Source organism: Oryx dammah, unplaced genomic scaffold, assembly GCF_014754425.2.
Source record: "Oryx dammah isolate SB20612 unplaced genomic scaffold, SCBI_Odam_1.1 HiC_scaffold_28, whole genome shotgun sequence".
NCBI lineage: Eukaryota > Metazoa > Chordata > Mammalia > Artiodactyla > Bovidae > Oryx > Oryx dammah.
Genome location: NW_024070212.1, coordinates 37,534,156 through 37,541,053, shown reverse-complemented (window position 1 = coordinate 37,541,053; position 6,898 = coordinate 37,534,156).

Sequence of the window (6,898 nt, the reverse complement as noted above, 5' to 3'; positions counted from 1 at the left end):
ATTTATACTGATTGTCTTTCTTTCCTAAATTTTCTACAGAATAAGTTTTATCTTTTATTTTCCATACATATCTCCTTCTTGCTGTGTTCTCTACTTTTTGTTTCTAGTTACTTTGGTTTCTTGAAAAATAGCATAGGATCTAAACATGAATTCTCTCTTAAATTATCTGCTTCCAGTAGATAAGTATTCTTATAATATTCATTTTTAAATCAATGTATGCAATAGCAGATTATTTCTAAATGATTATATTCCTTTTTAAATAGCATATTATTTCTTATAAAAGTAGAATGCAGCAAATGAGGTATATAGGTAGATACTATTTTAGGCAAAAACCAATACCTTCTATTATCTACGTCCTAAAAGTGTTGTTTCATGTTCCATAACTTTCTAAAGTCATTGTGTTTTTATCTGGAGATTGACAACCGCCTCATGTACATATAAAATAACATGAAATCAGAAATTCTAAAACTTTCTCTATATTAAACAGATATCATAAAGTGATAATAACATGAAAATTATTTTTGAATTAATTGATAAACACTGGAATGGCTATTTATTAAACTTGTTAAAATTAATTTACTATGTTAGAGAGAATGTTTACTTGTTAATGATAACAACCATATTAAAGTGTTATAAATGAAAAATCAATAGAAGTTATAAATTCTCACTTTTATTGTAATCAAGTTCAGTAGAGCATATCTTACAATAGATTTTTAAAAATCATGTAAGTTGAAGTATGTATGACCACAAATAATAAAAGCTTTGATTTATTCATGTTCTAAGCAAATGGAATAGGAAGAAAATATTACTGACTCTGCTAGAGTGATGTCTATACTGAAACATAAATTTATGTTGTACATATGACTTGTACTGCCTGTAAAAAGAATGGTTTCTATAAAACCAAATAAAGTTTTCTTCTAATAATCATTTTTGTCTATCAGCTTAAACTATTTACAACTCAAACAATAATAGATTAAATAATAGTATCTTTCAGTGTGGTCTTGTTCAATAAATGAGAGTTGGCCATGAGGTGACAAAGTGTATGTTGGAATTTGTGTCACAGTCTATTGACATAATAATATATAGGTTTACAAGGATAAACTGACTTGGTTAAAGCAAGATTTACCTGTTTAACATAAATGAGTATAAGCATTTTATAGAAATTTTCATAAATAACTTCTTATAACTGTCTTCTGATCAAATGTGTTGTTAAAGCACACTAAAAAACAATGCTCAATGAAAGATAAATACTTGTGAATATTTCACTATTCTTTACCCTAGTAAATTCAGAATAAACCCTTATTGCAGAAAACAAAGAGGAACTAAAGAACCTCTTGATGAAGGTGAAAGAGGAAAATGAAAAATCTGGCTTAAAACTCAACATTCAAAAAAACCAAGATCATGGCATTCAGTCCATTACTTCATGTCAAATAGATTGGAAAACAATGGAAACAGTGACAGACTTTATTTTCTTGGGCTTTAAAATCACTGCAGATGGTGACTGCAGCCACAAAATTAAAAGATTCTTGTTCCTTGGAAGAAAAGCTATGACAAATCTAGACAACATTATTAAAAAGGAGAGACATTCCTTTGCCAACAAAGTTTCATCTAGTCAAAGGTATGACTTTTCTAGTAGTCAGGTATGGATGTGAGAGTTGGACCATGAAGAAGGCTGAGCATTGCAGAATTGATGCTTTTGAACTGTGGTGTTGGAGAAGACTCTTGAGAGTCTCTTGGACTGCAAGGTGATCAAACCAGTCCATCCTAAAGGAAATCAGTCCTGAATATTCCTTAGAAGAATTGATGCTGAAGTTCCAATATTTTGGCTACCTGATGCAAAGAGCCAACTCATTAGATAAGGCCCTGATGCTGGGAAAGATTGAAGGCAGGAGAAGTGGATGACAGAGGAGGAGATGGTTGGATGGCATCACCAACTCAATGGACACGAGTTTGAGCAAGCTCCGAGAGATGGTGAAAGACAGGGAAGCCTGGAATGCTGAGGTCGATAGGGTAGCAAAGGGTTGGACAGAACTGAGCAACTGAAAAATAACAACGGTAAACTCAGGTATATTTGCTTTCAACCATTTTAGTTTTATGTTTACCAAGTTGTATTTGTTTTTAAGATGTCTATGTTGGTCCTTTTTTTAAATTTTTATTTTAATAGATGTAATAAATATTATGTAATAGATATTATATATACCAGACCACCTGACCTGCCTCTTGAGAAATCTGTATGCAGGTCAGGAAGCAACAGTTAGAACTGGACATGGAACAACAGACTGGTTCCAAATAGGAAAAGGAGTACGTCAAGGCTGTATATTGTCACCCTGCTTATTTAACTTCTATGCAGAGTACATCATGAGAAATGCTGGACTGGAAGAAACGCAAGCTGGAATGAAGATTTCTGGGAGAAATATCAATAACCTCAGATATGCAGATGACACCACCCTTATGGCAGAAAGTGAAGAGGAACTAAAAAGCCTCTTGATGAAAGTGAAAGAGGAGAGTGAAAAAGTTGGCTTAAAGCTCAACATTCAGAAAATGAAGATCATGGCATCCAGTCCCATCACTTCATGCAAAATAGATGGGGAAACGGTGGAAACAGTGTCAGACTTTATTTTGGGGGGCTCCAAAATCACTGCAGATGGTGACTGCAGCCATGAAATTAAAAGATGCTTACTCCTTGGAAGAAAAACTATAACAAACCTAGACAGCGTATTAAAAAGCAGAGACATTACTTTGCCAACAAAAGTCCGTCTAGTCAAGGCTATGGTTTTTCCAGTAGTCATGTATGGATTTGAGAGTTGGACTGTGAAGAAGGCTGAGAGCCAAAGAATTGATGCTTTGAACTGTGGTGTTGGAGAAGACTCTTGAGAGTCCCTTGGACTGCAAGGAGGTCCAACCAGTCCATTCTGAAGGAGATCAGCCCTGGGATTTCTTTGGAAGGAATGATGCTGAAGCTGAAACTCCAGTACTTTGGCCACCTCATGCGAAGAGTTGACTCATTGGAAAAGACTCTGATGCTGGAGGGATTGGGGGCAGGAGGAGAAGGGGACGACAGAGGATGAGATGGCTGGATGGCATCACTGACTCAATGGACGTGAGTCTGAGTGAACTCTGGGAGATGGTGATGGACAGGGAGGCCTGGCGTGCTGCGATTCATGGGGTCGTGGAGAGCTGGACATGACTCAGCGACTGAACTGAACTGAACTGAACTGGTACTATGTGTGCTGTCACTTCAGTTGTGCCTGACTCTTTGTGACCCTACAGATTGTAGCCTGCTAGGCTTCTCTGTCCATGAGATTCTCCATACAAGAGTACTGGAGTGGGTTACCATGCCTTCCTCCAGGGGATCTTCCTGAACCACAATCATACCCACATCTCACGTCTCCTACATTGGACAGTTGGTTCTTTACCACTAGTGCCACCTGGGTAGCTGCAATATATAGTATAGTTAATGCAATTGATGTTAGATATGGTACAGTTATACATTATATATTATATATGGTATATCACATCATTTAGTATAACATATCAATATATATAAGTTCAATACATATTAAAATTTTATAATAAAACAAGTGGAAAACATGAATATTATTATGGTGAAACTAGGTTAGATCATTTCTGAAAATGAAAACTGAATAGGGTCATGATTTAACAAAACAAACTGAAACAATGTCCTGGATGTCTATTTTTCCGTTCTAAATTTTGTCACAGTTGTATTAATGATATAATTTTGTCCTCATTATCAAAATGTATAATTCTGGCCAAAGCACTTAGCACTGTAGCTCAAACATTGCTGCAATGTCTGAATTAATAAGATAGCATCTTTTTTGTATTATCTTTTAAACATATTAGATAAATCTCTTCTTTACTGTTCTTTGGCTTGGAGCATTTTCATTAACCATATTATATTATAAGTTTTGACTTATTATTAGCTTAAACTTTTCCAAAAACATTTTGCTTAAATATGGAACTTTCTGTGACACTAAAGTATTACTTAAAAGCATTAGAAATTTATAGAGGCGTGCAGCAAAATAATTTTGACTATACATTTGCTTTTATAGTGGAGTGTTTATAAAAATGCTTTCTTGTCATGGAAATACATATTTCAGTTATAAGACATTTTCAATTACAATGATAAAATAAGCATTTTAATTTTCATGGCTAGTGTACTATTTCTGACAAAGCCTCTGAACTCTATGCCCCCACCTGACATCGAGAATAATCTAGGAAGCTTTGAAATAACTGATTCACTGTTTATTTGTTTTGTTGTCTCTTTCAAAACAAATTTTAAGAAGTACAGTTTTCTAGAAATAGACCAGCTCATAAATTGTTGGAAATAATGATGAAATAAGTATGTGAATCAGATGATACTCTGTTTTGTTATTTTTATTATTTTTTAATGAAAGTGGGAATCATGCTATAAATTTGAGTTTTAATAATATAGCAAAATGTTTCATATAGTTTAGCATGTACAAGTAATAATATGCAAAATTCATATTTTTATTATATTTACCTTGTGAAAATATACCTGAATATCCCATATCCTTTAATGTCTGCCTACATTTGCTTCACTGTTATTTAATCCTGTATTTTCCCTCTTCTTTCCATTGAGATTTAACACATTCATCAATATTCACCTCAGATATCAGCCCCATGGAAGTTTCCATTGACCTTCAATCGATATTAATTCTCCCATTTGACTCAATTCCTCTTGAATTTTAAAAAATATCTCTATTACAGAATTTATATTGATCTTGGTTCAATACCTGTTTTCCTTACCATAGTTAATCTTGAAGTCAAAAGACCACTGCAACATACAATATACACTGAATAAATATTTGTTGAAATTAAGTCAAACCAATACCCTTCATTTATTTTACAGATAAAATGCTAAATTCCAAAGATTTTCAATTGATCTGTGGCTTTACTAGGAATAGAAATAGAATTTAGGTGTGTTAGCCTCATTCTTATTATTTTTTGTTACACTGAAGAAGAAAAATATGTTTGATTTGTTATGACTTCACCTTATTTTTTTAATTAATGTAGAAATATTTTCTTTCAAAAGTGTTGAAAATTGGCATTCTATATTCAGAAAGCTTGTACTTTATTAGAGTCACAGAGTCACAACAATGAAGTTGGTTAGCAATAAAATTAATAATTGATTAATGAAGCGAAAGCATAATTGGTACTTGAATTAAGTTTACTTATCTTGCTAATGGAGAAAGAGTGTCATAATTGAATCTGGAGAATTTGAGAGTATCTTCCCTTCTTTGCTTCTATTTTAATAGTATTACACGATCATTAATATCTTTGGCCAAGGCTCTCTGGAGCAAACAGAATGATTGTTCAAAGTTGGTTAAATCAGCTTTTATTTCCTGGATATTTAGAAATGAAAGAGGCAAAGTTACTTATTTTAGGTCAGGCCCTGAGATGGGGATTCAAGTGCACATAATTTATTGAGACTGTAAACTCAAGAAATAGGGAGTAGGGAAGTAGGACAGGAATTTATAATTTTAGTTGGAATGAGACTGGCTTCATCAGAATTCCATTATGAACTCTGGAGGAAAACCTGCACCTTGGACAGTGTATTTTACCTCCTGGGATATGAAGCTACCATTCAGCTAAGGGTAATCTTTCAGAAAAAGGAAGAACTGTGGACTGTTACAGACCAACACAAAAGCTGAACGTGCAAAGGCTGGCTTAAGGAACTAAGGGCAGGACATTATCAGTATCCATGGTTTCGTCTGGCTTTTGAGTATTTGAAAATAATATTAGAATCTTTCAATATATATCATTGCACAACTGAGAAAATGTTCACAGATATTAGTGCATTCCACTTATATATTTATACTTCTAAAATTATGTTTTAGATCTGAGAAAGAAATTTTTGCTGGTGTCTGCCAACTTGTAACTTGAAGAAAACCTGAATTGCAGATGCTTGGCGATGTTTTCACCTTTAAAAAAAGTATTTATTTAGCAATTTATTGTATTAAATGTTGTATTTATTTCATTAACTGAATTACTGTTTACTCTCTTTTAAAATTTTATTTCTACCTTTGTATATTTAGATAGACAGTTTGGTTATTACTGATAAATGTTCAAAACATAGGAATCTTTTCTTATTATTTGTGCCTATGAGAGAAAATAGAGAATTAAGATAATGCATGAATTTACAAGTTGAAAACCTAACATTCTCAAACATTCTAAACCTAATATTAGTACATATGTTTTAGGCTTTTAGGTTTAAACTTAATTTCCATATGACAAATAGATTGAGTTGGCAGAGTTCATTGAGGGTGGTATCCTAGTTTCAGAAGTTCTGATTTTGATTGTGATAGGTAACATTATGTGTATGTATTTCTGTGGACAGCATATAAACTCAGAATAACATTTCAAAATTTAAATTCAATGAAGAACTGTCAATAGAGTATGGAATTATTGGATGAATAGTGAAGGAAAATGTGGAATCCAGAAATTTAAATGGGTGAAGGAAACATTTGAATTGAAAATCTTTTCTAATACTACCTCAGCTCTCCAAAGGGATCAAAGAAACTCATGAAGTTGCAGCTTTTTCCCTTAAAATAATTGGAGCAGTATTCTTTCCAACTTCCTCAAGTGAGAATTTGACCAAAGAGTCATTGCTTTAAACATGTTTAATATCTGCTATTAAATCCAAGAATGAAAGAGAAACTACACCATCAAACCTGATATCTGAGGTTGATTAAAGATTAAAAGGGAACACTGTAAACAATTGTACACCAACAAATTAGATAATCTAGACAAAATAACTTTGTAGAAAAGCAATAAAATTTACTTAAAAGACAAAATCTAAATAGACCTATACAAGGAATATAGACTAAATTACTGATTAAAAAATTTCTCACAAAAC